General features: G+C 47.7%; 1 long non-coding RNA gene across 1 annotated transcript; it reads right to left on the bottom strand.

The window, feature by feature from the left end:
• Window positions 1-568: 568 nt before the first annotated feature.
• On the bottom strand, window positions 569-3259 carry LOC139036308 (uncharacterized). Its single transcript, XR_011489032.1, has 3 exons — window positions 2972-3259; window positions 1406-1469; window positions 569-887 (listed from the first exon to the last, which is right to left on the bottom strand). It is a non-coding gene; the product is annotated as an uncharacterized lncRNA (long non-coding RNA).
• Between the last annotated feature and the right edge of the window lie 20654 nt (window positions 3260-23913).

Below are 23913 nucleotides of genomic sequence, written 5' to 3'. Positions count from 1 at the left end.
CCCCAGGCAAGAATACTGGAGTGGGTAGCTGTTTCCTTCTCCAGGGGGTCTTCTCAAGGCAGGGATCAAATCCAGGTCTCCTGCATTGCAGGCAGATTCTTTACCAACTACGCCACCTGGGAAACCTCCATTAAAAATGTATAACACTCAATATAATTTGTCTAACAAATGATATTTTCTTTCAAAATATGTCCAAAAGCACACAGAGCTAATATGTGCAACCTTTGCTTCGCTGTTGTATTTATTAATGTGATATCATCCTATTAAATGTGAGGGACTTTTTCTGAATCTGAGATGTGTGTGTGTGTGAAATACACATGCATTTGCCCATTAACTCGTTGGCCATACCTTGCTAGCAGATGCAAGCAATAGGGAGGTAAATCTATTTACGGTTATTTCTCTGTTTCTAAATTGTGAGCTACATGTAGGAGTCACGTCTGATTTATGTCCCCCCACAATGCCCAGTAAGCAGTTTGCTCAGAGTGCACAATATATGGAAAAGACTTAATAAATATTTAATAAATGGATAGATGGATGGGTAGGTGAGTGAATGAATGGACTGGGTGAATGATGTACAAATGGACAGATAGTCTTTAATTTTTACTAATGATCTCAAAGTTATGGACAGTTTTACAAAATTTAAGTGACATGACATACCAGAAAACACTTGGAAAACCCCAAAATTAAATGTATGAATTACTGATAATAAAATAAATGCATTACTGTTGGGCTTACATTGTTTATCTTGTGTCTCTTCTCAAGAGCATTATGAAGTGCCCATGAGATCTTGGTACCAGTGACTGCTGATTGTTGTCCATCTGCCTGCTGAAGCGGACAGATGGTCCAGTGACCTCCGTGCCATTTGTGCCTTTCTCTTTCTTCTGGACCTAAGGACAGGAAATGAGAAAAGGGACAAATGCCCTTTGTATCTTAAAGTGCTGGAGTTAATCAAAAAGAAAGTGCTTCAGAAAGTCAGAATTTTATTTATTAACCATTTGTATCCTATTATTAATTTTATGTCTGATGTTTTCAGTTTAGTTTAGCTTCAAGATTCCTCTTTTTAAAAAAGTAAAAGAAGAAAAGAAATGGTGAGAAATTTTAGGCAATTTTGAGTGTTTAGACGATGGGCTTGAATTAACCATATTTAGTCCTGGGGTGGGGGGTGTGCAGGGGAAAAAAGGTGAAGGACTTCACTGATTTTCCTGTCCTCAAGATCTGAAACAGTCATTCTCAGTGGTTTTCAACTTGCCAGGGGCAATTTGGCACTATTTGGAGAAATTTTTGATCATCACCACTGGGAGGGGACGGGGGGCAGCCACCCTGGCATCTGGTGGGTAGGGACCAGGAATGCTGCTAATTGTGCAGGATGGCCCCACACAGCAGAGAATGACCCGGCCCCAAATACCGATAGCGAGAAGCCCAGGTCTCGATGCAATGGAAACAGCAAAGGACTTACAGGCTCATGAATCCTGGAAAAGGAAGGAGGATTTTATGAGGCGGTTGCACACGGAACACCTCTCTCTCAAAGACACCTGAAGACTTACATACCCTCCCTCCTCCAAATCAATGAAAAGGAAAAAAAAACTGGTCTAGAATTTTTTGTTCAATTTTAGTAATAATTGATTTATCTACTAAATTATCTACCTAATAAGGCAAAGCAGAAATGCCTTCTTGCTAGAATAAAATATTAAGTCCAAGAAAGCTAATTTGGGAAAGAAAAAAGGAGGAACAACATTTCTAATAATCACTTCTAAGGACAGGAAAAGCCAGGTTATTTGGCTTTGCAGATCACATTTGTTTTAGTCTAGGATTTTTCTGAGTACACCTTCCTCTCTAGTTCAAGAAATCTGCCTTAACATCTAAGATGCAATCTCCTTTCAGAATCACTACAGTACTCCGTCCAAGAATTTGAGCGAAATCTTGGATCTTTGTTTAGGAGAAAAAAAATAACCAAAATTTACCAAAAACCTAAAACACTAAGTAAAATGGTGAGTAGTGGAGAAAAATCCTCAATGGAATCATTGGATGGAAAAAAGAAAACGGTGTTGCCTTAATTGGCTTCTTAATGATTCTGTATTTCTCTCTTCTGGCCTTTTTTTTTTTTTTTTTTTTTTGAGGGGGGGAAAAACCCTTAAAACAGAAAGGTTAATCTAACTATACATTTTAAGCTTTTAAAGGCTCCATTACAGGACTTATTATGCTAAAAGAAACATACCTGGCACATTGCAGCTTCTAAATGTATCAGCAATGCACGTAATGATTCACTTAAAACACCATGGTCAGAATTCTTCCACGTTATTTCTATGTAAATTGGATGCTTCACAATTACTATAATATGTGTGAAATTCCACTTATTATTTCTTTTAACATAGAAACTTTTATCACTTAACTCACTGGACAGAATGTTTGAGCCATTTGCAATCATTAGAGCATTTCTGTTTGGTCAAACCCTTGTGGATTATACTTTGCAAAAGACAGTGAATTATATTCATTGCAAGAAAACAGCAATTTTAAATATATAAGGGGCAGCAGGAAACTTTTCATTTCAGTGCAAATTCAGTATTATATCTTACTACTTTTTACAGCAGGGTAAGCTTTTATCTTTCAGCAATTTATAAAACCCAGCATGGACTAGGCCTGTGGCTCACAGCATAGATCAGCCCGATAGGTAAACAGGGACTTGGGTCGGGGTGGAAGCTGAGCCTCGCCGGGCTCCAGGACCATTGCTCTTCCCTCTGGGAGCCTTCCCGCGCGACCCCGGTGGAGGTCCAGCTCGCTGCCCCCTCCCCGCTTCCTGCATGGCTGACTGTGTCCTAGTTGCCCCAGCCCATCTTTTCCCTGGACCCCTCGGTGCCCCCGTCAACTCTGGGGACCAGCTGGCTGGTAACGGGCCCTTCTGGGAAGAACATTTGAGTTTTTCAAATAGATTTGGAGAAGCAGCTCAAAATCAGAAAAAGAGGGGCGTTGTTACCTATTGAGCTGCTGTCTGTGTGGGCCGAGGGACTCTGCTTGGGAATCTGGAGCTCTAAACAAGCATTCCAGTCGTGGCGCGGCATGTTTGGAGGAGGCCGTTCTGCCTCGGTCATTTGGGATGCTTTCCAGGGAGGAGAAACAGCAGCGAAGAGGAGATTTGCATACATGCCACCCGAATTTTAAGACACAGTGTGTGTAGGTTTGTTTTTAATAAATGGAGGAGAAAATTAAAATCAGAACTTGATTAATAGCTAATTATGTAAACATCTAAATTATTGGATGAGGTTTTTTTCCTTAAATTGTGCCATTTTAAAATGAGGCAATTTTTCAGTGACATGACGTAATATTGATTTCCCAAGTTTTATTCTCCAAACATTAACTAACAAAGACAAGTTGAGAACATCCGATGAAAGCTCTTATATATGGAATAAAAATTAAGTGATTTTTATTTGGACTGTTTTTTCCACTATATTCCTTAAAGGAAAGATAGTTACATTCCTCCAGAAAATTGAAAATGCAATTGTCATTTTTCTATTATTGTAATGTTACTTCACATTTTGATTGTAATTTTTTTAGGTGCCTATAGGACATTTGAAATACACTGTGTAACAGACCCATGTTTGTGTGAATGTGTGTGTGTGTGTGTGTGTGTGTGTATGAATGGTGAATTATGCTTTGGTTTCATCTGAAAGTTACCTTGCATAGATTTAATATTGGAACTATATTATTAATAGTTGAACATATAATGAGCCTAGTCTTTAACTGTGCCCTAAAGAAAGATGGTTTTGGTGTTTAAATGAAAGACAGAGACTGAAATTCAAGTTCATTCCAGGTTCAAATGAAGAAGAGTTAAAAAAAAAAATGCAGGCAGGTCAACCAGGCAGTCTGCGTCTCTGCGTCGGGAAGCAAACTGTTGTCAATCCAGCTGGTTCTCCTAGGTCAGCACTGGCCGGCCCAGCCACATGGGTGGGCCCGCCAGGTCCTGGACAGGCTGGTTATGTGGCCTCACGGAGGAAGAGGACACACACATGGACAGCATAGTTTGGGCGTGCCCCACAAATGACTGACGGAAGCAGCTACCAAGTACAGGATCGAGGCCTCTCCATCTGGGGCTGATTAAATAAAATGTATAAAGATCACGTATCCGTCGTCACTGTGCACTCTGGTAGAAAGGCATGCATCCCAGATGCCAAGATGGTGTGTAGACTTCCGGCAAAGGTGTCGACACCCTGAAAGAATTAAGGACAGAAACCTGGAGGACGGGCAGTACCCCCTTTGGGTTGAATTATCAAGAACAAACTATTTTACAAATTTTAAATGGTTCGTCTATTCATAGCTAAAGCAGAAGAAAAGCCAGTATGTTTTCATTCCTTTTTTTTTTTTTTAGCCCACATATTTTCAAAGACCTCCTATAGTTAACATTATAATATAGTTAGTTGCTACAAATGATCGGGGTGATTATAGGAAAACTGTCAGTGTCGGCTCAGGGTCTGAAAAGGCTGCGGCAAATGGCTTTTCTCTTTGCCATGGAGACTGGGCTCCGTTTGTACGGTTACTCTGGAAACCGGAGCCTTGCTGTTGTTAGTCCCTTTCAGCTACTTCAGCTATTAAACCCTCCGGTTGAGACAAAAGGAGGGAGGTATGCAGACACTTCCTCGGAAAGAAAACCTCGGGCCCGTGAGGGGCAGTGCCCAGGCCGCGGACAGGCGGTGTGTGTCCACTCTACGTTTTTACTGAGGAGGGGGCCTGATGAATGCACCCTCGCCTGGGGAAGCCACCTCTGAACGTTAGGGTTTGTCATCAGATGTCAGCAGAACGCCCGCCACCCTGTGTCCTGCTCCTTCCCCAAAAGGTGGAGCCTGCCCAACCTTAGGGGCAGGGAACCCACTGCCTCTCGCATCCAATTCCTCTGGGCCGGGGCACATATTTTCACATGGACAGGGGTTAGTGGACTCAGGACGCAGCAGTTCAGAATCTCTGCGCACAATGGGGTTTCTTTTTCATGCAAATGCACGTTTAGAGACTGTATGCATTTTTGTTTTGAAGAAATTGGACCCCACAGTCAGTCACATTTCTCTCCATCCTACTAATAGATCGAGCACTAACCTAAGGAGACACAGCACCCTGTGTTAGCAGATGTCTCCCAGAGCGAGGAGAAGGTGATTTGGAACCTGGAGTTGGGTTACTGGCCAGCTCCATAGGACCCTTCATTGTTTCTTTTTTTGCCTTTTGTTTTTTTTTCCTTTTTCCTCCAGCTAGGAATGCTTTCTCACCTCCCGTAAGAGTTTATTGTTGCCAGCTTTTACATTCTCCTCACTTTTTGGTGAAAGTGTTCTCACCAAAAAGGAATCCTCCCCAGAAGCAGCAACAACCTGAAGAGACATCACATAACTCGCTGCTGGGCAGGACGGAGCTCGATTCCAGCCCGAACGTGGCCACACTCAGTAGCACTAAGCCCTGCAGGCCCCGTGGGGATAAACGACACTCAGTGGGCTGACTATTTTCATTTGAACCATTCGAATCGTTCAGCATGTCACCCCCAGTTCCCTGTATTGTTTCTCTCTATCCTGGCATTAGGAAGGGTTAGATCCTGGCCCAGAGTTAAAACTGAAACACTTGCTTTTAAAAGTAGCAACCAAATGAATAACAATGGATATGTGTTAACAAGAAGCAGCATTAAGAAGGAAAAAAGAAAGAAATGCTTTCTTTTTCAATCTACCCCCTGACTGCTGTTCCGTGGTTTTATTTATTTTACATCCAAATGCCTAGCAGGCTGGGTTTGCCTGCCCACCCTCCCCTGTATGTGATGTCTTTCCTGTTAGACCCAGGCGGGGGTGAGGACCTTGTGAGCACACCCACACACACAGGAGCCTTTCTGCACCCTCTGTTCTGGCAAATCAAAAACAGCAGCAACCCAAAGAAAGGTCACACCCAAGGGAGCGTGGCAGAGTCGTCCCTGGGGTCCCCACCCAGGCCAGTGGTTCCCACGGTCAGTGTGGCTTCTTTCTGCCCGACTCCGCCCTGACACGGCCAGGATTCTCAGCCATCGGAAACCCAGGATTCGAGTGGCACCGACAACACGCCACAGAAGGCAGTATCCTTCTTTTAGCGAGCCTGCCGTATTTCAGTCTAAGTCACACTGATTTCTCTCCGAACAAAAACTACATGCAAATAGATAGGGGCTTCCCAGTCAAGATCCAACTTCTATTTAAAGAGAATGCAGAGCCCAAAGATATACCATTAGTAATTTACTAATGACCATGAAATTAGCTTTGGTTTTGAAAAAACACAAGTATCAGGGGGTTCATAGAGCTCCACCCCGCCGATTCACACTGTCCTTTATCCTCTGAATGACATCATTCTTCACTCATTCATTCAGTTTTCCCGGCATGTGCATTTAGTGCCTACTGTGTGTTCAGACCCACTCCTGCTGTTAGAGTGTCCTGAGCGAAGGCAAGCGCATCTCTTGGAATCGCCTCTTTAAGGGGCTGTCTGGTAACCAAGAGTCATAAAGAGAGACGCGGGCTGTGTGTGTGGGTTCCGTCCCTGATTAACACACCACTCACAATAATGGAGTGGAAAGTATTCCGACCCGGGGAAGACTGGGCTTGTTACATATTCCTTTTCTCTTCCAGTTCTCTCTGACCAATCAGGATAGGAAAATCCCATGAATTGTAAGGGCTGCTTTTTTTCAGCCACGCGTTACGCTGTTAATATGTGTGTAGCTCAGATTCTTTTCCTGACGTCTCTGCTTTATTTAGTGTAGACTAGTGGGTGAAGGGTAACTTTGGACTCATGGCTCATTCTGCACATTTTCACCTTGATATTTCACCAGACACCAACCTTCTGGATATCCCCTTTGTTTTGCACTTGTTATTAAAATTGTAATTGGATTTTGATCGACTATTAGTAAATTAGTATTTTCTGTAACTTTGTCAAAGTGCATTGTTTTCCTAAGTGAATTTGGGTGGCTGCTTTGGAGATGCATATAAATTCTTCATTTGAATTTTCTGTTATTGTTCGAAAATGGTTATGCAGTATGTATGTCCTTTGTGTAATGTCAGACATAACTCTAGGGGTTTATATATTAAAGGCTGACGTCTTTTATAAATTGCTATTTAAAACTGAGTTATTGCTCCTTTGAAACTAGAGTTTTCCAAACAGTAGCTTGTCGTTTATCAGCCTGAATGCCAGATTCACGCTAGAATTTTCAGTCAAATCCTAAGCTCGTTTAAGAGTGATTGCATGGGTTTATACATGCTCAGGAATACCGAGACTGTCATGGTTTTCCTTGCGAGCCAAATTCTATTCAGATCTCACTGGCTCTTTCCTTGATCACTTCAGCTAAAAGTGAGCTTTTTCTACTTGATTCATAACACTTATTGCCTGTAAAGCTAACTCAACAGTCAAGACGATTGAGTCCTGTAATATTTCTCGCTACGGTAGTGCCATGGTATTCTCTGAGTCTCACTGTAGATTCACTTTCTGTTGCTTCATGTCTCGTCTCTCCCGGCACAGTGGCAAGGGTGATATTTTTAAATGCCTGTGGTACCCTTCCACGCCTAGCCCGGGTCCGCATTCCCAGTTCGTGACGTCCTGCCTTGCTTAAAGTATTGCCTGCGGCTTGAATTGAATCGTCACTAGCTGCTAGCGTGCATGTCTGAATGGAAACCATTTTTGATTTGTGGGGACGAGGGGTTGGGATTCCAGCCTGCATGGAAGCATCAAAGCAAGTCACTTGGACCAGGATCTTGTTCCTTATGGACCTGAGCTGGGGCTTCTCCTCTTAGTGGTCTGAGCACGGGAGGTGACTAACGAAGAGCCTGGTAGACGGGCAGGCTCGCTAGCGCCAGTGAGAGGGGACAGGGAACCACAGTGACCCCGAAACCTTGGGATGGAGGGAGGCAGGAAGGCCGGTGAGCCAGGGTGATGCCCTGCGCCGTGGGGCCAAGGCGTGGGCATCCCTCTGGGGATCTTACCTGCCCCTCTCCCCTTTGTCCACCCCCATCCTGCTTTGCTAACACTGGCGTTGAGGGGACTGTCCTCCTACGTCGATTGACCTGCTGTTGCATGCTACCCCCTGTTTCGCTACACCTGTACCAGGGAGACACGCGTAACGTGGGAAACGGGCACCTAGCAGGAAGGTTCTGACTTGGAAGGAGCCAAGGGATGGCAGATTTTGAAGATCTTTTATTTCAGTTGCCTCTTAAATAATAAAGGCTTTTCAGAAAATAAGGAAACAGTTTATGCAGATTTTCTTTTTACTCATTATATTTTTAATAGAGTCTTATATTTCCTCCTTGCTTTGTTACTTGTGCAGAATATATAAAAAAATATACAGAAGTGAATGAACAGATGCAGGGTTAGTCTGTATATTTTATGCAAAGGGTCTTGTATGCCAGGACAGACAGTAAACAAGCCTTTCCTTCTCTCTGCTGTTCTTTGAATCGCTTCAGGACCAGAAACTGCCCATTCACAAGTTGGCGAATCTAGTAGTTGATCCATTTGTCTGTTGGAAGCTTAGACAGTTGTTGGGGAGGCTTTCTTTGGGGGGTGGTCACTTTGAGGATTTTGTAAATACTTTGTTTATGTGCTCCTTATTTATTTGTGGCCAGTACACATCTCTCTAAGGGCCTCTTTTAGGTCAGAAATAGAAGGAAACACTGATAAGACCTGTCGAGTTAAGGTCCAAAAGACAACTCCCAAGTGAAGTGTTACCCTTGCACGCTGAGGTATGTGGAGTAATATCCCTGAGTTTCCCCATCTCTCCTGTGGTCTGAACACCTGTAGTGAGTTCTACTGATACAGGAAATCTAGACCTCCTCCCCAAACGGCTCCTGGGTCTCTTTGACGCTTCCCATCACTGAATGCCTCTGGACTTCTAAGTTTTGATGTTACGCTTCGTCAAAGACGCCTGGGTGCATCGCTTACACACACGAAAAAGGAAAAAGAAAATGCAGAGAAGGGAGGCTCAGGCAGCCTGCACCTAGCAGGAGCCTGCCGACCGGTGGAAGACGACTCTCTCAGGACAGCATTTGTGGTCCCAGAGTTTGAAGGTGGGCGCCGAGTCTGCACCGGGGCGCGCGGGCCTGCCCTCTCACGGAGAGGGTGAGCGCAGCCGGGCACGTGGGTGCAGGGAAACACAGCTGCTTCCGGAGTTCGGGTGCTCGAGATCCGGCAGCTCCAAGATTCCAACCCCACGATGGAAAAATAAGGAGAGATGAAGAGGCTAGGTGTGGTTTCAACAAAGCCCGGGTGATGGAGATGTTTCAATTATAGCTATTTCAGGGAGCAGGCAGCCCCCGCGCTCCGCATGAGGCTTCCCAAGAGACAGAGGGTCTCCCTGTGTTTACGCTTTTTATTACTATATAGGATTAGGTCTGTTGCCCACACAGGAGAGGAAGTCATTTTATTTTACACAAATCAGCTACTTAAAGTAAATTGAGATATATAGAATTTACCAATGAAATGAGTGATTTGATGTGAATACAAGAGGTGGTGTGTGGTAAATGGACACTGACAGCGAAGTGGGGAAAATTGACAGGCGCTGTAATCACTCCCAACATCCACTGAAGTTATTGATCCAGAACCTCTATAATCCCCTTCACATAACACAGGCAATTTCATATAATACCTGTAATAACGGTGCATTCAAGCTCAAGTAGCCATCGGAGGCATTGTATCTAATGGTGGAGCGGGCCTCCGCGGCGTGAGTGCGGCGGAAAACGCCAGCGGCCCCTGCCTTTCTCAGGTAGCAGCCTCCGCCGAGAGCGCCTTCAGAAGAAGACAAACAGTTTCTAATGCCCAAGAACGCGAGCTATTAATTGCTGGCTTGCTAAATATGCTGTAAACGCGGGAGCGGCGGCGGCACGGCGCGGAGCGAGGGAGGCTGGATCCGGGGGCTGATAAACTCCTCGGGTCAGCCGCGTGCGCTATCTGATGTTAATTACGACCGAGGGGAGAGGCAGCTGACAGGCGTTTAGCTGCTGGGTCGTTACACCCTTCCCAGGTGTTTTTCCCATGAAACGTTGCTCCCGTTTTACAAGCTCCTTCCCCACTGATGGATTATTCCACAGCCTTATCAAAGCCTTGCCAGCTCCTCATTAATATATAGCGCGCTCGGCGCTGTCCTATATATCATTGTCTTCCTCTCGGGGAGGGTTAATCTGTCAGGCATTATCAGCCCGTCGGCAGAAGGTGGGCAATCAGACCTGACAGCGGAGAATCATGGGAGATCAGCGGGGTTAAATGAGGCTGACAGTTGCGATAATGATGATTATACTATAAATTAAGATATGATGATAAAGGAGAATAAAAGACACAATCTGAAGCAATATTTGGTTTAACATGTCTCTCTTTTTCGTTACTGTTACACGGCCATAACATTTATCACACCGAACAAGAATGGACGTTTAACTACCATGATAAAACGGGACAGCATCAGATTGAAAACCCAACAAGTTGTGATTACAGTGTCAGGCACTTTTCCACTGGTTGAGGGGGGGAAAAAAACCCGGGAGATAGAGCATATGTTATAATCATTCATGCATTATTCTGCGGAATGAAAAGAAAATAGATCTATTTTAGAAATGTCTTTCAGCCCTCTCGATGGAAAACCAAAGGAAACGGTTAACATATTCTGCCGCTTCCTGGATCATTTTTATCAATGAAACAATAGGAACTTAAGCGATGGCCCTCCCATCAGCCTTCTCCCCCAAACGCATGTTTATTAGGCGCTGATTCAGAGGCGGCGCGAGGGAGGTCTGGGAACGTCTCACTCCCGGCTGAATTCTGGAATAAAGCAGCTCTGATCAGCCAAAGAGGTCCCGTGTGTGGCTTTTCAGAGGAGGCGTTCACAGGCTGCTGTGAAACAAAAGTGACGCACAATTTGCTCTCAAAAATTAAGAAGCAAGACATCTGATGTGGGGGCCAGTTATTAAACCACCTTTACTGACATATTTCTTTGGGGACAGAGGCTCTAACATTCGAAACCTAAAGGAAATTTTGACATCTCCGTGGGAAAAATTGCTTAAAGGAGGCGCTGTGTCTCTGCACACACCCACACGATGACCGTCATGGTGTCTGACCTGTGAGTCTCCCACGCACATGAACAACCACCAGCGTCAGCCCACGTCTGTCTTTCATACCCTTACACAGTCTTACCGCAGTCTTACCCATCTCTGCACGTGGGCAGGCTGACAGCTCACGTGAGGTGTAACTTCCACAGTGTGATTTGCATCCACAGAAGGAAAACGGGCGTTCCGCTCTTGTTTTCCTGTTTTTAGTAGAATCAGGATGGAGGAAAAGGAAGTCCCTGGGTCCTCCTTGCCTCCTTTGACAGTTTCTCTTTCAGCTGAGAAAGAAAAAACTGTATAGTTGAAAAAAAATCCTGCTCTGCTCTTTTCTCGTGTTTACATTTCAGGAGCTGGGAAGGGCAGGAAGGGAAAGCTTATCACTTCAGCTGCATCTGGTGCTGGTGGAGCACAGGGCTTTCAGGCTGTGGCTTTTTCCTTGCAACTAATATTTGTCCATTTAAACCAGGGTGTGCAGGGCTTAGTTCCTTGGACATTCATAACGAGTAGCTCTAGCTGAGGGCAGGCCTGTCCTGTGCATTGCAGGATGCCAGCTTCTGCTGCCCGCCAACAGCAGCCCCCCCCCCCGCCCCGTGTGACAAAACTTGTCCCCAGACGCTGCCAAGTGTCCCCCGGGGTAAAGTTACCCCTAGTTGAGAACAATTGATTTAAACCCATACAGTTAGCACAGAGCTGACCTGAAACCAACACCTCTAGCTCCGAGAAGCCTTCCCCAGGATTTCTGCATTTCCTCCTGTGCCTGGTGGTTCAGGGGAGATGAGTGGAGGTATTTTTGTAGCATGCAGACCACATGTTGGAACAGCCGCTTCAGGATATGGGTGCAAGCTGACCTGTGGTCAGTTAACTTTTAAACTGCACACATATTAACTGGCTAATAGTGTGTACACTCCCTGGAGCAGGAAATGACAACCCACTCCAGGATTCTTGCCTGGAGAATCCCGTGGACAGAGGAGCCTGGCAGGCACATAGTGGGATATGACTGAAGCGACTTAGCACACACACATTATCTACTACACTCAACTTCAGCGAAGTGAAAACCACACGCGTCCTCCATCCAGATGCAAAAGGAAATTACAAGGCTTAGTCTATAATCTGGCTGGTCTGTTTTGGAAAAGCTCAGGTGAGCTCCACACTCTGGCGTTGATGTTTACCCCAGAGGGGACGGGAAAGGCAGGGCCCAGGATGCCAGGAAGGACACGGACATGGTTTGAAACGAGGGCTCTTTGCAGTGGTGCTAGTGGTAAAGACTCTGCCTGCCCATGCAGGAAATGCAGGAGATGTGGGTTCAGTCCCTGGGTGGGGAAGATCCCCTGGAGAGGCAAATGGCAGCCCACTCCAGTGTTCTTGCCTGGAGAATCCCACGGACAGAGGAGCCTGGCGGCTGCAGTCCACGAAATCGCAGAGGGTCGGACGGACTGCGTGGCTGAGCATGCGCGCAGTGTGGACAGTGGTTGTGACGCGCAGCCCGTGTAGAGTGTAAGCCTCACAGAGCATGTGTGTTAAATCGTCGCCGCGCAGTGACACACTCTGTACGCGAACAAGTGCAGGTCATTTTGCAGTTGTGCCTGAGATGCTGCTACTGCTTCAGAGTTGAATCTGTCTCCATGAGGATGGGGACGTGCGGGCCATCCCCCCTCCTCGGTGCACAGGCCGAGCAGCGGCTTAGGGCTCCAGGAGCGCGGGTTATGCCCGGCGGGGGCGTTTGGGGGTGCCAGGGCACGGCCCCAGGTCTGAAGGCAGCCCTCTGCGTCCTCTGCCCCGCCTGAGCAGCCCTGGGCCCGCCTCCCCGTGGGCCACGACTTACGGCCCTCCCCATGCGCAGCCTCGCGGGACGAAGCCCAAACGGCCCCTGGTTTCTGGCAGGACTCGTAGATGAGCCAGCAGGCGTGGACCTTCTGAGACCAGGGCGCACGTGTCCTTTACCACCTGCCGGCCGGTTCTGGCTCTGGCGCATGAACCGCAGCTGGACATACCTTGCTCTTTCGTCCGTTTTATTAACTTTGTTCTGCTGGCTGGAGCCGAGCCCTGCATTAGGCCTCGGATAATCACAGCTGCCCAGAGCTCCAGGAGCGGGAACGAGAGGCTTTCTTCCAGGGCCGCGATCCCGCTGAAATGATTCGTACCCCTGGGCTGATTGTCCCTGAAGGAAAATGAGAAGCCGGGACATTCAATGCAAAGTAATGCGTTCCGTACAATTACTGGATTAATAATTTTATTCCATTACCGTGCGGGGAGCGGGGACACGGGCCCGCAGGTCTGCAATTCTAGTGTATTTCTAAGCGTCCTGTTAAGAGAGTGAGCAAGGGTCAGGAAACTTAATTATGCTATAACTAGATAGAAATTGCCAAGTGATAAAAAGAAACATCCAGACAGATTCGGCAGGAAATTACAGCTTTAATAATATAGCATAATGCCTACTTCTATACAATTATCGGAGAGACCCTGAATGGTTCAGAATAACAGGCTTGAGTTTCCAGGAACGACAAAAAAAAATCCCACTGAAAATGACATTTTGCATCTTGCTGTAAATATTTTTTTCAGGAAAAAAATAAATGGCATCATTATTCAGTGATCAAAAATCTCATCCTCAGGCCAGACCTGATGCGATGACCATGTTGACATTTTGAAATGATGAGAGGGTTGGGTTGTGAAGGAGAGTCATTTATATTTTCAAATTAGGTTTCTGGTGATATACGTTAAATTAAAAAATTTGTCTATCCCACTCAGTCTTTGAGAAAGAAAAAAAAAAAAATACCCCGGTGGGTGGGGGTGTCCTGGTTTCATGTAGCTGGGCGCGTGTGGTCCCGCTGAAGTGGGAGGCCGGGCACCCTTCTCAGAAGCCGCGGAGGAGGGCCGTGGGTGAGCACCAAGATCCATCACCCGGCCTCAGAAACCGCGGAGGGAGAACTTTCCAGAGAGCACGCGGACGGAGGCCTGGAGGAAGCAGTCAGGCTCCGCGACGCAGCGGTCAGGCCCCGCGACGCAGCGGTCAGGCTCCGCGACGCAGCGGTCAGGCCCCGCGACGCGGGCTCCCACAGCCTCGCCCTCCGCACGCGGCCCAGGCCCTGTGCCTCTGGCGCCGAGTCCTCCCCCCGACCCCCGCTTCCGCGGGGGCAAAGTCATTTCTTTCGCTCGCCCAGGGGAGCCCCGTGTTTCATTTTGTATTCCGAGGACGCAGATTAATCAGCCGGCTCCCTACCCAGAGATGGCCATCCTGCCCAGAAATCTGCATATCTGCATATTACCGTTCTTCCCCGAATTTAATTTCCTACAGGAGCTGATATTAATCACCCTGTTTAAACAGAGGGGATTTGGGGTCTATACAAATATGACTTTTTTTTTTTCCCCCGTGGAACTCACAGAATATTTTGCTTTCTGTTTTTCAATTTAAAGGGACAATAGCCTTACTGGCTTAATCCTAAGTAGTCGCTGCTGTTGTGTGTTATTTTATTTCTACTTGTCTGCTGGTGACTGGGGCAGTTGCCATGGGCCCGGATTCGACTTCTCCGACTCGGGAAGCGAGTCCAGGAGACACAGAAATAGAGCAGCATCTTGTCCGTGGCGGGCGACCCACGTGTCAGTGCGAGGTCCCTCCACCTCTCGGGTGACCGCTGCGCAGGGAACCTCAACGCATCGGCTTTCGGAGCCTCTGCTAGGAGCGCCCGGCGTTTCTTACACTGGCTCCTGGCAGCGCAGCAGCGGCCCGGGCAGAAGAGCACACGGGGGGTCCCCGGGCTCTGTGAGGACGCCGTGCGCCCGGCCTCGCCAGCTGGAACCGGAGACCCGCGTCCAGCCGAGTGGATGCGCCCCTGCCGTGCACCGGGAGCCGCCTCCAGGTCTCGGGGTGGTCTCGCCCGGCTTCTGGTGACTGCGGGGGCTGATTTGGGGGGGGGGCTTTCCCCTCGGGCTCTCCTGCTAAGGCCCGAGGATGTTGAGAGCCGGAGGTCGGAGCAGGAAAATGCGGGAAAAGATGCGGTTTCAGGGCATTTCTCGAGAGCCAGGTGCCCCCGCCGCCCCCTCGTCCTGGGGTGTCCTGGAGTGGATGTCCCGAAGCGCAGCAAGGCCATGGGGACCAGGGATCCGCTGTTCCCCCGGGTCCAGCCCTCCTGACGGCCTCACTTGGAGCATCTTTGGGGCGTGCTCAGCGATGCAGGTGGGGCCAGGCCCTTCAGAAATGAGAGGACGTTCCCCTGGCTGACGTTTCAGCCAGGTCCTTCGGGCACCTGAAAAGCGGGCTTCTGTGACTCTCCATGGGTGATGTGACTTGCTACTTTAAGCAAAAACAAAGACGCGGTGTTTAGTCTTCTCTTGCTCAGCTGAAACCAGTGAGAGGCTTCCTCACGCTCAGTGCTTGCTTAAGTTCGTTTGTGCCACCCGTTTGAAACCAGGAGCTGCTTTGGGCACACGGGGCGGGGCGGGGTGAGGGGCTGAGGAGGTCTGAAGGGCCAGGAGCGGCCCAGAGGAGGGTTTTCCGGAGTGTGTGAGTCTTTCTCATCGTGGGGCCTGCTGTATTTTCTTTGTCCATTGTAAATCACAAGGGTATCACCCCAGGCAAATAGCGGCTTAGATTGTTTATCTGTCTGTGCTAATAGCGTTTTGTTTGAAGTCTTAAAAAGTCCCAAGTGGCTTAAAAGGGCGCTGTTACACGACTTCACATTTTATTGCAAAGTGACCGGGTCCAGCTTCATCTGCTTTGAAGTCTTAATGCTCCCTGGCTGTCAGATCTCCACGTCCTTTCCAATTTAAACTCGGAGCAGAATCCTCTTGAAACGAGCCTCTTTCTTCTGCAGGGTATCAGGGGCATTTAATAACTCATAAAAGTATAGTTTTCAAGAGAGTATGTGGTTGTCACTCCTGTGGTACATCTTACTAGTTGGTTTATTGCCAAAATGTCTGAAAAAGATGACAATGTAAATTCTACTTATTAGGGGAGCATACCTGACTGAAGGGTTGTGGATATTTACCTTACATTAAATTAATTTGAAAGAAAATCTTCAATATCCACCCCCATCCGACATATGTACATATGCAGTAAACACATAGGAACGTTGTACAGTCCTTGGAGGAATCAATAAATTCATCCTCAGGAAAAAGGCTGTGATCAGTCATGTCCGACTCTGTGCGACTGCATGGGCCGTAGCCCATCAGGCTGCTCTGTCCGTGGGATTTCCCAGGCAAGAACACTGGAGTGGGCTGCCATTTCCTCCTCCAGGGGAGCTTTCCGACCCAGGGATGCAACCGCGTCTCTGTGTCTCCTACACTGGCAGGCAGACCCTTTACCATTAGCTTCACGCATCCTCAGGAAAAGTGCCGCTGCATGCTGGCTCACCTGCAAGCAGAGCTCCAAGCAGTGGAGGAGAGCAGGACTTCAGGACCAAACATGATGGGGAAAGGTTGGTAGGGAGCTGAGAGGTGATGTCAGCCTTACTGGGGCGCCCTCAACCCCACGTAAACGTCTGGATTGAAACCTAAAGCCCGTGTGGAGGAGGAAGATCCTGGGGCAGAGACCTGGCGGGCACTGTCTGCAAACTGTCCCCTGACCGACCCTCTTGCCTGGCAGGCCATTGTGAACCTTCCACACCCCGGCCACCCCGTTTGTGCGGCAAAAATAAAGGTGATCCCTCCCCCATGGCGAGGGAACTCAAGAAAATCTTTTAAAATAATCCTAGTAGCACGTGCTGTCAATGGCCCTGTGTCGCTTCCAGTGGAGCAGGGGCCCTGCTCCTTGCCAAGAGACTCATGATGGCAAATCGAGGTAGAGACACACACAGCTGTTTTTTTTTTTTTTTTAATTCATTCCCCTTCTCTTCCCTGCACTTCTGTGTATTTTATGCAGAAGTCAGGAGAGAGCCCAATGTACAGATCCTGGTGTAGAGGAGACACACGTCAGAAGAAATTGACGGCAAATGTCAAATATTAAACCCTATCTGGTTATTACCCAGCGTATTAGCGATGTGAGTAGCTTAACAATCGCAGCCGTGATTGACTAGGTGGGAACCAGGATCCTAAACATCAACTGCCAGAAGGGATAATTATAACACATTAGCACCTGCGTAGATGAGATTGACAACTCCAGGGTAACATCTGCTGCGCCTCACTTTCATACTCTTCACGTATTTTTCTCCCTTTTGAATGGGGCAACGCAAGATTTCCTCGAGGATGACAATAACCCGCATCTATGTTATTCATTCGCACCACCCAGCTGCTGGGTGACTGCGGCCATGCTTTCCTGCTGACGCTGGTGCAGTTGAGTGAGGAGGGAGGGGTGGGCTCCCGGCGCCAGGCAGGCACAGTCCTGGGACATCTCAGCAAAATCGCGTGTCATTCGATGCACTGGAAAGGCCTAGCTTGATGGTCAGGTTTGTAAGAATATTCACATGCACTGAAATCGGATTGGAATCTGAATGATCACATAATCCCACAGTTAAAGCCCGGTAACCACGCGGACATCCTTCGAAGCCAGTGTCTCACCTGGAGCTCGGGGTGAGCAGGTTGTGCCCTGAGACCGGAGCACCTGGAATTCCGCACCTCTCTTCCACGGAAAGTATCTGAGAAGCACGTTGCAAAAACCCACCTGTCCTTCTTGGCTCAGCTTGGCTACATCTCTGTGGAGCTAAAGGTCCAGAACCCTTGCCTGTTTGTTTAATGACTCCGTAAGCAGTTGTTCTTTGCTTAATGAGAGCTATTTTATTACTTCTGTTCTTAGGACCAAGGCTTAGGGTAGATTTTTTTCTGCTCAGCAATTCCATAACTGCATGGAGTGTGCTCTGTGGCTCAGGCGTGTCTGATTCTTTACGACCCCAAGGACTGTAGCCTGCCAGGCTCCTCTGTCCATGGAATCTTCCAGACTAGAATTCTGGAGTGGGTTGCCATTTCCTTCTCTCAACCGCAAGGTGAGTGCTTTGGTCTATCCGGGCATAGCCCGTGTAACTCCAGGCGGGGCCGTCAGACAGGCAGCAGGTGGGAGATGATGGCAGAATCAGCCAGATAAGAGTTTAGGTTACACAGATTAGGGGTAGAGTTTTCTCAGAGGTGCATGGTCTACGCCTGGACTTTTCGTCATGTGTCCATTCGCCTCTCCATCCTCACCACTCACAGGTTCTTTCAGCTGACAGGCATTCAGTGAGCACCCGCTGCGTGCCAGGCCCTCTGCCAGGCTGCATGGACACCTTGTGAATGAGGTGCAGGCCCAGACTTCGGGCTGTCTTGACCTAAACGCACTCTGATTGGCTCACCATGGTCCAGGCCCTGGGAGGGCTGGTCCCTATCTCTGTGGAGCTTACCCCATAGGAGGAAAGGTGATCACGGAACAGGTACACACAAACATGGCCAGTATTTCCTGGGGCAGGGAGAGCGGCTGTGGACCCCTGGAGCTAAGACCCCTGGATTGACCTGGGCAGTCAGAAACCTCAGCCTGGAAAAAGTGGTCATTTGAATCCTGAAAGATAAGTGAGAATTAGTCAGGAAGAATAGCTATTTCCCTCATTAATTTAGCCTCCAAAAACTGGATTAAAAAAAAATAATCAAATCACCTTTGTAGTTGTGGGTACGTTTGTATCATAACACCCAGGCCCTGTAATTGTGAGTAAAATTCTATAATAAAATAGAGTGTATTTACAAACATAAAAGTGAAAAAGTGACAGCTTGAATCTTGAAAGATAAGTGAAAGTTAGGAAGAACAGCTGTTCCCATTTAGCTTCCAACACCATGGAAAGACAGAATGTCATGGTGCGTCTCTTGTCTTCCTGAAATGGTGCCATTTTATTGAAGAAGAACAAGCCTAGTGAATAATTAAAGATTTAGCATGCAGAGACAAATAAGCAGCCTGTGTTAAGACAACATTGGTAAAATATAAGCTTTCGACAATCTGAGGGCATAGTTTTGCTAGCAAGATTACCCCAGAGTGGGTGTGGGTTCCTAGGTCAGTCCTGATAAAAAATAAGACAGCAGCTTTTTGATTGGTGCTTTGCCAAGAACTGTGATGGCCTTGCCTAGGTACCAAAGCATCCAGGACCATGCTGGCCCAGGAGGGGGTTGGTGCGGGGGTCTCTCCTAGAAGGTGCGCCACCTGCCCAGGGAGAATGCTAAGGGAACCTGCCCCCAGCTTCCCTCCTGGCCAGGGCAGTCTTGGCAACCTGGCCAGCTGTTCACACTTCTGTTTTGCCTTTTTCAGAATGTCTGGTAATACAGTTCTTTGGAGGATGAACTTCTTTAGCTTGGTAAAAACTGACTCAAGATCTGTCCGTGTGCAGCATGAATCAGTAGCCGTTTGATCCTTGCTGTTACTGCTCTGAGCGTTTCTGCAAAGCTGCTATAAACTCACACACAGCTGTGGGGGGTTGGGGCTTTTTGTCTATGTTTTTATTGACTGTGGGAACATAGGGCTTCCCAGCTTGCACTAGTGGCAAGGAACCTGCCTGCCAATACAGGAGACCTAAGAGCGTGGGTTCGATCCCTGGGTCAGGGAGATTCCCCCAGAGACGCAAACAGCAATCCGGTCCAGTATTCTTGCCTGGGGAACCCCATGGACAGAGGAGCCAGGTGGGCTATGGTACCTTTAGTACATTAGTACTAGATTTAGTGTATGTACATTATAGTGCATCTGACTGCAAAGAGTCAGACATGGCTGAAGTGACCTAGCATGCACGCATGGGATTGGTGGGTTTTATGGTGCAATTACGTTTAACTTCGTAAGAAAGTACCAACTTGTTTTTAGAAAGTGTCTGGACGTGTCCCCACCAGTAATAAACGAGAAGATCTGTTTCTCTGCATCTTGGCCAACATTTGGTATTGCCCCTTTTAAAAATGTTATTCATTTGTTTTTCATCTTGACCTTTCTAACTAGTGTGTGATGCTTGGTATCTTGTGGTTTGAATTTTCATTTCCCTAATGACTCGTGATGTTGAGCACCTTTCAATAAGCCAGAGCCTGTGAGCCATCAATATATCTTCTTTGGTAAAGTATCTGATCAGATATTTTGTCACTTTTTTATTGGGTTGTTCCTTTTTGTTGTTGTTGAGTTTTAAATGTTCTTTATATAGTCTAGATAGAAGTTTTCTTGCTCAGATATTGATTTACAAGTATTTTCTACCAGGTCTGTGGCCTTTCACCCTTCTAACAGTATTTTTCACAGAAGATAAGTTTTTACTTTGATAAAGTAAAATTTATCAAAAATTTTTGGACCACGCTTTTGGTGTTATATCTAGAATCACAGTCAGTGGATATGAGTTTGAGCAAACCCCAGAAGATGGTGAAACACAGGGAAGCCTGGCATTCTGCAGTCTGTGGAGTCAGAGAGTCAGACCTGACTGGGCAGCTGAACAAGTGGAATCAATCACCAAACCCAGGGTCAAACAGGTTTTTTCCCATAAAAGTTTTATAACTTTATATTTTATATTTAAGCATATGAGCTGCTTTGAGTTGAATTTTTGGATAAAGGGTGAAGTATACATTAAGGCTTATTTACTTATTCATTTATTTACATAGGTCGATATGATGTTTCTAGTTTTTTAGAAAATCCTTTCTCCATCGAACTGATGTTTCTATTTTGCCCCACATCAGTTGACTGCATTTTTGCGGGTCTGCTTCTGAGCCTTCTCCTGGCCCGCTGATCCGTGCCCGTCCTTCCCACCACTGTCAGGATCACGCGCGTGAATCTGAGTGACATGAGGGCTGCCAGTCGGTTCTGTCTTGGCAATTCCAGTTCCTTTGCCTTCTGTAGAGATTTAGAACGTTTGTAGACATCTGCAGAAAGCCCTGCTGAGATTTTGATTGAGATTATCATGGATCGGATTCTAGCGGACGGACATCTCAGCACAGGGAGCCTGCTGTCTCATGCACAGAGGACGTCTCTCCCTTTATTTGTGCCTTCCTTGACCTCTTCTCCCGGCATTTTGTTCTTTATAGTATACAGACCCTGCACATACTTTGTCAGCTTTGTACTTACGTACTTTATGGTTTGGTATTAATTTTTCAATTTCTAATTGTTCATATTCAAGAGCTCAGCTGGGCTGCAGGCTGAACTGCCAGATGTCAGAGCAGCCGATTAAGGAAATAAGCTACAGCCAGCCCCCCTTCACCTACCATGAAGGGGGAGCAGGAGACTGGGCCAGATGAGGCCCCAGTGCCCATATTCCGTCTTGCCCATAGGTTGGCACCAGCTGGGGTCTGGCCGACCAGAGCAGGCATCATGTCCTCTCACTGCTGAGGCAGCCCCAAACGAAAGGCTCTCATGTGTTTTTGGACCCAGGGCTTGCGGGAGGCAGAGGGGGAAGGGCTAGGAATTTTAAAGCACTGGGTACTGAGTCAGAGCAAAGTGTCTTAGAGAGTCTCTCCTCCTCCCAACAAGGAGATCTCAACGGCAGCACCTGAGGAAGGCCCCAGGTAGACAGGCCCCCAAACAGGGATGTCCATTCTGGGAACGTGGACAGGCAGGGGCCTGTGGCCTTGGTCCAACTCCCCTTAGAGATTGTGGTGCCTGGGCTGTGTCCCAGGTGACGACTCCTCCCTCTTCCTCTGTGCTTTTTGTCGTGACTCCGCTTCTACAGACCCTCCACACACAAGGCGCAATGCTACTGTTCTTTCTTTACACCTGGCGTCAGCAAAGGTTTTCTTTAAAGGCCCAGGTAGTAAGTCTCTCAGGCTTTACCGGCACCATCATATCTACTGAAACTACTCAGTTCTCCAGCCACAGCATGAAAACCTGTCTGGATTATGTGCAGATGAATGGGTTTAGCTGCTTTCTAGTAAAACAAAAGCAGGAGTGGGTCAGATTTGACCAGCTGGATGGAGCTCTCCCCCCTTCACTCCAGACTCCACAGTTTACCTTTCAGAGGACGTTGAAAAGGAACTCCAGTCGGTTGCTGTTGCTTAGTCACTGAGTCATGCCTGACCCTTTGCGACCCCACGGACTGCAGCACGCCAGGCTGCCCTGTCCTTCACCAGCTCTCGCAGTTAGCTCAAGCTCATGTCCGCTGGGTTGATGAATTTCAGTTTGCCTTCATGCATTTTGCTCCAGAACTTTGTCACTTCTTTGTGCAGATCCAGATTTTGTCTGATACTGCTTTATCGTTTTTATTGTTGGAATATATCTGCTGACACTGAATTCCATCAGTCTTAGTTCTTTCCTGAGAATGTCTTACTTCTTTCATTTTAAAACACATCCTCTCTGGGTGTAGAGTTCAGGGTTGACCGTTTTTCTTCCTCTGCAGTTTGAGGTGTGATCCCGTTGTCTCCTGGTTTCCTTGGTTTCTGTGCACGGAAAAGTCACTCTCTAACTCCCTTCAGGATGTTCTTTATTTCCTGCTTTCAGTGGTTTAATATGAGGTCCTAAGTGAGTGCTTTTGTTTTGCTTCACCTTCATCCTGCCGATGTTTTCTGTGCTTCTGGGATATGTGGTTCGGTGTCTGTCGTTCACTCTTGGGACTTCTTAACCGGTATCACTGTGTCTCCGACGGACATGGAGGGAGACTCAGGTGGGCTTCTGGCCCTTGCCCCCTAGTGCCTGCTGCTTTCTTCCCTGGGTCTTCACTGGAAGGGCTAAATCTGGGGCTCTCTCTAACCTTTTCCACAAGCGTCTGGTTGACTGAGGAGGGAAAGAACCTGTGAAGTGGTGTAGCTCTCTGACACCTGCAGCCCCAGGGCTCACACTGACCTCCACCAGCCCCTTGGCCCACTGGCTGAATTCCTCCTGACTCTGACTGCATCTTGTCCTGTCTACCCAAGGTGGCCCCACGTGGACGTCTCTTTCTCCGTGAATGCCGGGTCTCCTTCAGCCTTGGGACAGTGGTTTGCTCTGTGAGGTCAACTTCCTGGCAGGTTCATGAAAAGAGGTGACTTTGAAGTTAGGCTGACTCTCACTGTTAGGGAAGGGGAGACGTTCCCTCCAACTCTACAGTCCTGGGGTTAGAAACCCAAATCTCCAGGCTCTTCCTTTGAATAGCACCCACAGCTGGGTCCAGGCACACTGCATTTGGGGATGTCCATATTCCAGTGACTGTCAACCTTGGCTGTAGATCCATTTCATCCAGATTTATAGCCGTGAGACCCAGGCTTCAGGGTTTTGGAAAGCTCAAGAGGTGGACCCAAGGTGAGGCCAAATCTGGGAACCTGCGATTGAATCCTGCAAGAACCTGTCGTTTGTAATCTCTGCTGCTCACTGGGCCTTCCTCTCCAGAGAGCCCTCTTCTAGACCGATGGCTGTTCTTTGTTTTTATCCCTCCATGGAACAGAAACAGCAGCAGCCTCCTTGTCACTCTTCCCAAAAATGTGCCTCAAAAATGACTCCAACGAGATGAGAATGGTTTTGATTTCTGTATTTGGCTGCTGGTCCTTACTTAAGCCTGCCAAAGGGGCTGCTAGTTGGAACCTGGTCTCATTGGGTTCTCCAGAAACAGAAATAAAATCAGTCTCATATAGTCTCCCCAATTTGGTGACACATACTCTTTCCTTCCCGTTCCTATTTCCCAGCCCAGTCTTCCATCACAGAGTCTCCTTCCTTTCACACAGTTGCCGTCTGGCCTTGACCTCTGTCCCCCTCACAAAAGCATTGTGCTTTGGCATTTCATTCTCCCATTCCTCCCTGAAGAGCCAACAGCTTTAATTTCATTATTGCCCCAGACACAGTTACGTTCATTGGAACGGCTTGAACCAGCTCTCGTCCCTGAAAGGAATGCACTCCATTAGGCGTCTTCATCTTTCAGATGATGCCTCTCCAAGTACCCGCTCTCTCTGTTCCAGCCTACAGTCCTCTCTGAGTGCGCGGACATTCCCAAGGCCAACAGGCCGTTGCTTCCAGGCGTCCCTCCTTTTCTCCTCTGTGGGCACCAGGTGAGGAGCAGGAACATCT

Source organism: Odocoileus virginianus, chromosome 8 (assembly GCF_023699985.2).
Source record: "Odocoileus virginianus isolate 20LAN1187 ecotype Illinois chromosome 8, Ovbor_1.2, whole genome shotgun sequence".
In the NCBI taxonomy this organism is placed as follows: domain Eukaryota; kingdom Metazoa; phylum Chordata; class Mammalia; order Artiodactyla; family Cervidae; genus Odocoileus; species Odocoileus virginianus.
The sequence above is the reverse complement of the archived record's forward strand: the minus strand, read 5'-3'. Positions and strand labels throughout refer to the sequence as shown.